At 35.7% G+C, this 7,954-nt stretch overlaps 1 long non-coding RNA gene across 1 annotated transcript; it reads left to right on the top strand.

Annotated features, from left to right (window-relative positions):
- The first annotated feature begins 3,503 nt into the window (after window positions 1-3,503).
- Window positions 3,504-7,160, top strand: LOC110460130. Its single transcript, XR_002463976.1, has 3 exons — window positions 3,504-3,581; window positions 5,489-5,583; window positions 6,751-7,160. It is a non-coding gene; the product is annotated as an uncharacterized LOC110460130 (long non-coding RNA).
- The last annotated feature ends 794 nt before the right edge of the window (window positions 7,161-7,954 follow it).

Raw genomic sequence — 7,954 nt, 5'->3', positions numbered from 1 at the left:
TGGTAACGCCCTGCTCTGTGGTATATCTGACAAACTAACGAGTCGTCTGCAGAGGGTCCAGAAAACTGCAGCACGGCTGGTTACTCGTACTCGAAAGAGAGAGCACATCACACCCGTGCTATATTCATTGCACTGGTAACCTGTACGATACAGGTCGCGGTACAATTTTTGTGTGTACTCATACAAGGCACTGAATAGAACAGCTCCCCAGTACCTACAATAGCTTGTTACCCTGTATCAGCTGTTACGATCACTGCGGTCGGAGTCATAATCATTGTTGTGTGTCCCAAAATCTCGTACTGTGACCTATGGAAACCGGTGCTTTGGGAGGGTTTCGGCCACGTTGTGGAATAGCTTACCATCTGCTATAAGAAAGCAAAATACCCTGGCCAAATTCAATAGGGACATCAAAACTCACCTCTTCACGTCTGCATTTTAGGCTTTTTGCAAAGACGTCATGTAAATACCAGCCTTTATTTATTCATTTGTGTGCACATTGCGATGATGATCGATCTGCTTTCTAAATTTTACAAACTATATAGGGCACTTTATAAATGTTGTATAATATTACTTATCATTAATCATTAAAGCTAGGAGACTCGGTCAAGGAGTGTGATTTTATATGACACAAAGGATCCATTGGTATAGTTATTGTATAGGTAGACAGCATTTAGCAAGAAAGATATACTGTGGCATCACTATCAGCAATTAACCAGCATTCACTCTATATTGATACAGTTGTGTGACGGCACAACGCACCAAAAATAGCGTGCGCACACCGTGCATACATCGTTCACACACCGTCCGCACATGGTGCTCACAACTGTGCGATTTAACAATCGTTCGCCGCGTTGTGCGCTTCTCTCCGCACAACTGTGCGATTGGCTACAATTTGTAAATCAATATTAGGGGATGAAAAAAATACGGAAAGCTCGTATGCAATATTGAAAACTGTGTGTATTGCTGTAATTTCTCAGCACAGTTATGAAGATCAACAGTTTTACACATCATTACAATGACCGTTGAATGGGTTTGGCTCCTAGAACAGGTAAATAACAATTTTATGAATGACGGGAGTTTTACCTGGCCTGTACCCGATACATAGAGCTGATATGCAATACCGTATGACCGTAATGAAAACACAACTGGACGTTTAGTATTTGTTATTTGCATTCAGTTGTCTATAGCTCCCTTTCGTCTGGGTTTTCACACCCCTTGCCCTACTCGACGAAATACGTTAGCGCCCCGAACGGGGGGAAACTACGGTCCAGGTACATGGACTATGTTTAGTGGCTATGTTTACCTGTATACGGGACTGTGCTGTAATTTCACATGTGTCGATTAAGGTCGTTTAAAAAATACCGAAAACACAATTTCTAATTTTAAGAAAGTGTAGACATAGCGATAAGCTTATAGATGTAGGTAGAATATGAAAACACACGTAAAAATCAAGTTTATATGTTTAAACACGAACCCGTATATATTGTTAAGGCATTCCTCAATTTTCACCAACCACGATTGTTATCGCACAACGTTCGTCAATCGTGCACAAAAATGTGCGCAAGCAATGATCATCCGCACATCGTGCACACATCGTTCATACACCGTGCACACATCGTGCGTACACCGCATATTGTGTAACGTTGTGCGATTCCACAACTGTATTTTGAAATTAGTGTGTCCTGTCGTTAAGCTATATTAATACTTTGAAATTAGTATGTCCTGTCATTAAAGTTATATTGATACTTAAAAATAAGTGTGTCCTATCGTTAAGCTACCATGTGACATTACATAAGTTGTTCCTAAATTGACATGCTGGTTGTGACCAGAACTAGTATACGCTAACCCTTCGTAAACATATTGTCTTATTTTCTAAGTAAGATTTCAAATGTAAAAATGTTCATGTTTATATATGCCAAAGAATCATTGTTAGAACTGCAGTTTTATTTGTTTTGAGTTATTTCTTTGTTTCAGTTTCAACAATAAGTACCAAACTCATGCAAGCAGATTTGCGTCTATTGTTACTTTTAGTTTTACTTTTCCCAACAGGAACATCTGAACTTAACGGTAAATCGACTTATCAAAGCCAAACTATAAGCTTGCGAAGTAAAGGAAGAAGGAGATTTGCGAATAACAAATATGCTGAAAATAAAACATTTTTGTTCGATTGTCATACATTTCAACACTTCAATGCAAATCATGCAATGTTTCCGTACCATATAACATATAGCTAATCCAAAGTATTTCAGGAGAAATATGTCCAAAATGATGTATATCTAAACTAGAATATGAATAAGGGTATATGGTAACCCTAAATGTCTTGATTGTATAAATATTTACAACTAGACGAACATGACATTGCACAATTGAACACGCACAAATCTTGCGTGACAATGGTTAATTATTCATTTGCCTTCATGGCTTCCTTAATGTTGTACATGATTTGTTTGTTTGTTTGTTTGATTTTGTTTAACGTCCTATTAACAGCTAAGGTCATTTAAGGACGGCCTCCCCTGTGTGCAAGATGCATGCGTGTAGTGTATGTGTGTGTATTTTGGGAGGCTGCGATATGTTCGTGTTTGTCTCCTTTGTTGTACATGACAAAGTGTAGGAAGCTTTTCTGTCGTGTAGATCGGTTGGTCAGAGACCTGAATCCCGTTTTGTATAAATTAGTGTTTACCAAGAAGAGTTGTGCTCTTGATAACAACAGTTGTCAACAATTATATGCTGTGTTCAGTTGAGTACGGACAACTAATCTGTCGCTATATTTCCGACTTTCTACCAGTGCAGAGTTGTTTCTATGAGTCGGATTATGGAGATGGAGAGTCAGTTCAACATCATATTTATTTAACATCAGGAAAATTTGGGAAAAGTCTTCCTCAAGTGTATCTTTCCGTGTTCTCGAATTTATGAGTATGTCTGTGTTCGTACATGTTTCCAAATGTCAGTGAGTACCTGCGTGTTGGATATGACAGACAAACAAATACATCAAACGGTTTTCCGCTATTAAAAACTATGAATAAATCTTCCTTTTTTAATTGTTCATCCTATTTGCTTATAAATAGTAAAAACACCTTTGTTGCAACATAAAGCAGGAGGATTTTGAAAAACACCATTAGATGTGTTTAAGGCAGCATCACCTGTATCAGATACACTAACTACAGGTGAGACTGATTATTATATATAAATCACTGTCTGTATCTTATCAGCATTCCTCAAATTTTTGAAATTCAAACAATTTTGGGCTTTTATTTACTGCCATCTTGTTTCAAAATTAGTTTAGACCAATTTGCGTTTCATTTTTTTCAACACAACATCACCGATGAGGCCTAGACGGATGAAGTAGTTGTATGTTACAGTGCAATTTATTTGTTGGCCGTCTCTATGCATTTCCAAACTCCAAAGGCACAATCGTATGTGTGCGTCACAGATTAAATCTTCCTTTTTAAAAATTACATTTCCTTATAAATAGTGAAAACAACCTTTGTTGCAGAATAAAGCAGGAAGACTTTAAGAGACTTCATTAGATGTGTTTTACGAAGCATCACCTTACCAGAAAAACGCTTATACACTAACTACAGGTAAGACTGATTATAATATATTACAAATTGTCTGTATCTTACAGGCATTGCTGTAAATTTTTAAATTCCAATAATTTTTATTCACTGCCATTATGTTTCAACTTTTTAAAATTCTAGCATCACCAATGAGTGAAGAAGGATGGAGCAGCTGCATATTTAGTGTTATTTATTTTTGGCTTTGTGTATGTATTACCAACATCCAAAGGCACAATCACAAGTGTGCGTCTAACGTTCATCTACCTAGATGGCATATACTGGTAGATATCCTAGTCCCCGAGGTTCTGCCGTGCTACCTTGGTAGTTTAGTTATCTTTTTTGAGAAATGACACGGTTCATATATTCGAAATTTTCATATATGGGATTAAACGCACACTTGGTTTTTCAACATCTGGAATGATGAAACATGTTCGGGATACATTATATCTACTCAATGGCGGCTTCGTTCTGGAACATTCGACCAGAGCAGTCTGTCAGTGCTGGGACATAACGACTATTATCAATGAACAAAAGTGTTTAAACGGGTACTGAAACTAATTAAAATTTCAAAAGCTATCAAAAGCAGAGTAATAGTGTTGTTAAGTGTATTTTCTAAATTCATTCATTTCGATGTTCATTCACTGGAACTGTGTTATCATAGCAACCAAGGCTTCCGTAGTTACCATCATAACAACCTTCGATTGTTTTCCTTCGTACATCATTTACAAGTTTTACTAGTTTTGTTTTTTGTGTTTGTTTTGTACAATATAACGAATGACGTTCAGTTTGACGGCGAATACGTTAGTGTGAACGCAGTAGGCAACGACCATTTTCTTGATGAGCACTAACACGCAACATAGAACATTTTCTTTACCAACTGCGTTCATACTACCGTATACGCTGTCAAAATAAAGGTCAATCCTAATACAATTTGTACAATCACTTTTCAAGATCTGTCAATTTTGAATGTGCTGTAAAATTTCTATATTTCAAGGATGTTATACTATTGTATATCAGTTCAGAACAAGGAAGTTTAGAAATTTTGAAAGTTTATTGAAACTCCTTACGGGTATATAAGCCACCGTATGTAAAAGAAAAGTGCACCTTTTCTTTCAAGGCAAGATCGACGGTAAGTATCTTAAAAAGTTGTACGTTGCCGTCACAAAATGTCATTACGATACATGTTTGGTTACACCAATCTGTGGTTTAACACCTGGTAGTTCATGAGACAAAAATATCTTGTATTTTTGTTTAAGTATCCCATTGACGTCTGTTTTGTGATCATTTATAGTCGATAGTAGTTATTGCAGTTATAAGAAATAGTTACATTATTTTTGCAAAATATATCTCTTTTTAACTTTTCAGTAGAGTATATGTTTTAATCGACGTACATGTAATGCTATTTGCAAAATTGCATCTTAAGTTCTTTGAACTTTTGACCGACATGTGGAAAAATATACAGTAACACAAAATATAGTATAAATCAAGTTTATAAAAAATAACAAGTATTGAATGTTGAAAACTTACGTTAAACTTTAATCATTTGAACGTTGTTTGTAACAAACCCGTCAAATATCAAGTCACTTCTCATAACAACATAATTTGTTAGTCATACTTTTAAGAGTCGATAGAGCACTGACAGTTGTTAAAACAAAAAGAAGAGAATTCAGGAGTAGAATTTCTTATGTTGTACATCTTATCGCGTGCTCATGTTAAAATATGTGAGTGTTTGTTTGTGTTTGATGTAATAAACATACGATCACAGACGTTCTTAGAGTCGTCTTAATATATATCATCTTAAAATTTATTTTATGATCTCGTAACAAACAACAAAAACCGATCTCGCGCTACTACATTAAATATTTATACATTAAATAAACCTTCCTTGTTGGTTCGTTGGGTATAAATAGTGAACATGCTCTCTGTTGCAGCATAAAGCAGGAAGATTTTGAGAGACTTCATTAGATGCTTTTTTACAAAGCATCACATGTACTAGACTAAGGCGGGCGTATATTCAAACCATAAGGTAAGACTTAATAATCATATAATAGCCACGGTCTACATCGTGCCTATCCTTATTTTCGCTTTTCTGAAATTATTATAGTTATGGGATTTTACACATCTTCACCAATTTGGATTTCTCCTTGGCACTTTGCGTCAACGTTGAGACATAGAAGGACAAAATCAATTGTATGGTGCAGTGTACTTCGTGTTTGGCAAACTGTGTCGGCTACAAAATGTTAAAGGTGAAATAATATGTGAGAGTCCTTCGTTCAACTTTCATTTTAATCGAATACATTTGTTTATACTTACACAATGTTTTGGTTTGTGTTCGTTGGTAAAGTTATTTTCCCAACTGCCACCCCCTTACCCCCTACACACTCACATACACATATACAGCCTATAGATATTATGTTTTATGTCTGTCTCAAAAATCAATATTCTGAGTTAAGTTTAAACAAGGGTACATGCATTCATTTAATTGTCAACACCTGTCTTTTCAAGTATGTATGATAAAATCTATATATTTGTAAGTTGTTTAACTATTATATACCAAATCAGAACAAGGTCGTGTTTAAAGATTTTAAGTGAATGGGAATCCCTGATGGGTATATAGAACTCCATGTTGAAATCAAAACAGGATTGTCGACTGTTATTATATATGAAAGTCTACGTTCCCTTGACAAAGTATCACCTCTTTATATGCGTGGTAAAACCTATATCTTGTTTCATTTCTGGTTGTTTTTGGGATCGTGGTATTCTTTTTTGTCATCTTAGATTCGTCTGCTGTTTCCGTGTGAACTGTATATACGTTATTGCAGTTCTAAATTCCGTAAATTTTACTGAAACGAGGAAATCAATTGCATACAAATTAAAATGCCACGGTCTAAACGTTTGAGTGTCCAATTCTCACTGATATCATTATGATGTCAGTTTTCAAACACATACGCTTAGAATAAAAATGTCTATATCTGCATTTAAAGGTATGAATTTCTCAATAACTTATAAAACGGAACTTATATATCCATCTTGTACAATCCTATGAAATCATAATGACCACCTGTTATGAATGTAATACCATATCGTAAACCAAAACGATAAAATATAAATCCTTATTATTTCACAATGACATTATGTAAAGGAATACTCAATATTCCAAAAGGAAACTGTTTCTATTATATTTCTCTTTTAGTGTTTACTTGACCATGAATTCCTGGTTGGGAAAGTTGTTGACGTCAATATTCATTCTACCGTTCGCAGCTGCAAATTACCGAAGACGACAGAATGGATCCTGGTATTATGATTGTACTATTTCGTCCCGTGTTCTGTTCCTGCTTGTTCTTTCAATAGTGATAGTATTTTCCGCCACCAAATGGATACCAACACATATGGATCTTCGATTGGGATTTGTCGTAATTCTTCTGTCTTTACTTATGGTCTCTGGGCTGATTGGGATCTATATCATGGGATGCCTGGTTCGGAAACGAGGCATCCTGTCCGTTGTTGCTGCAAGACGAAACTCAAATACACCAAAACTTCAAGTGATATTCCTGTGGGTTTTCGGTCTGGCATCGGGATTGAATAGTGCTTTATTTGTCGGCAAGCAGATCGAATGTTCAGTTTATACTTCTGGAAGATTCTATTGGAATGCATTACTTTGTTTCAATATCTTATTGATCTTTTGCCTTTTTTCACAACTAATTTTCATCACTTACTTTTCATCATTCAAACTGAAACAGACTATTTTGGTGAATTGCGTTATGCTATTGCTGTTAACCGCTAATATATCTGTGATTTTGTACATCTATCTGATGGGCGATACAATTTCGTATTTAATAAACATTGACTATGAAGCGAGTTTAAGTTCCTGCTTAAAAGACAATACTACAATGACGTTTCTTAGGTTTAAATTACGGAAATTTTTAGAACCAACATTTGTGGAGCATGGTCTTCTTTCAGCTGCCATTATTCTTGAGATATGGTCACCCACAGAAATTCATTATTCTGATATAGGATCACCGTACACGGAGAGAGGAACCACGGAGTCGACATCTCTGCCTTATGATCTCACATCAGTTGAGCATCCGATTTCCGGAAATCAAGGCAAAATGAAGGTGTACCATATGATAACACTGGCTGTGAGTTTAACAACAAGTATCGGTCTTGTTGTGTGTTACGTCACGATGGCGTTAGATAAAGGAAATATAGAGAGTATTAGTTACATTGCTGTAACATATGAATTTTCGTTAAAACTTGTCATGATGATTGCGATCTTTGCTGGATTCTTTATTTTGGTAAATTACTGTACTCCTGACAGTTCAGCGAAAGGTTTGAAATCTCGGGAGTATGTGTATTTGCTATCGGCGTTTGGTATGATCATGATGCATATGTTTGAA

The sequence above is a fragment of the Mizuhopecten yessoensis genome, unplaced genomic scaffold, assembly GCF_002113885.1.
Source record: "Mizuhopecten yessoensis strain PY_sf001 unplaced genomic scaffold, ASM211388v2 scaffold10327, whole genome shotgun sequence".
NCBI classification, from domain to species: domain Eukaryota; kingdom Metazoa; phylum Mollusca; class Bivalvia; order Pectinida; family Pectinidae; genus Mizuhopecten; species Mizuhopecten yessoensis.
The sequence above is the reverse complement of the archived record's forward strand: the minus strand, read 5'-3'. Positions and strand labels throughout refer to the sequence as shown.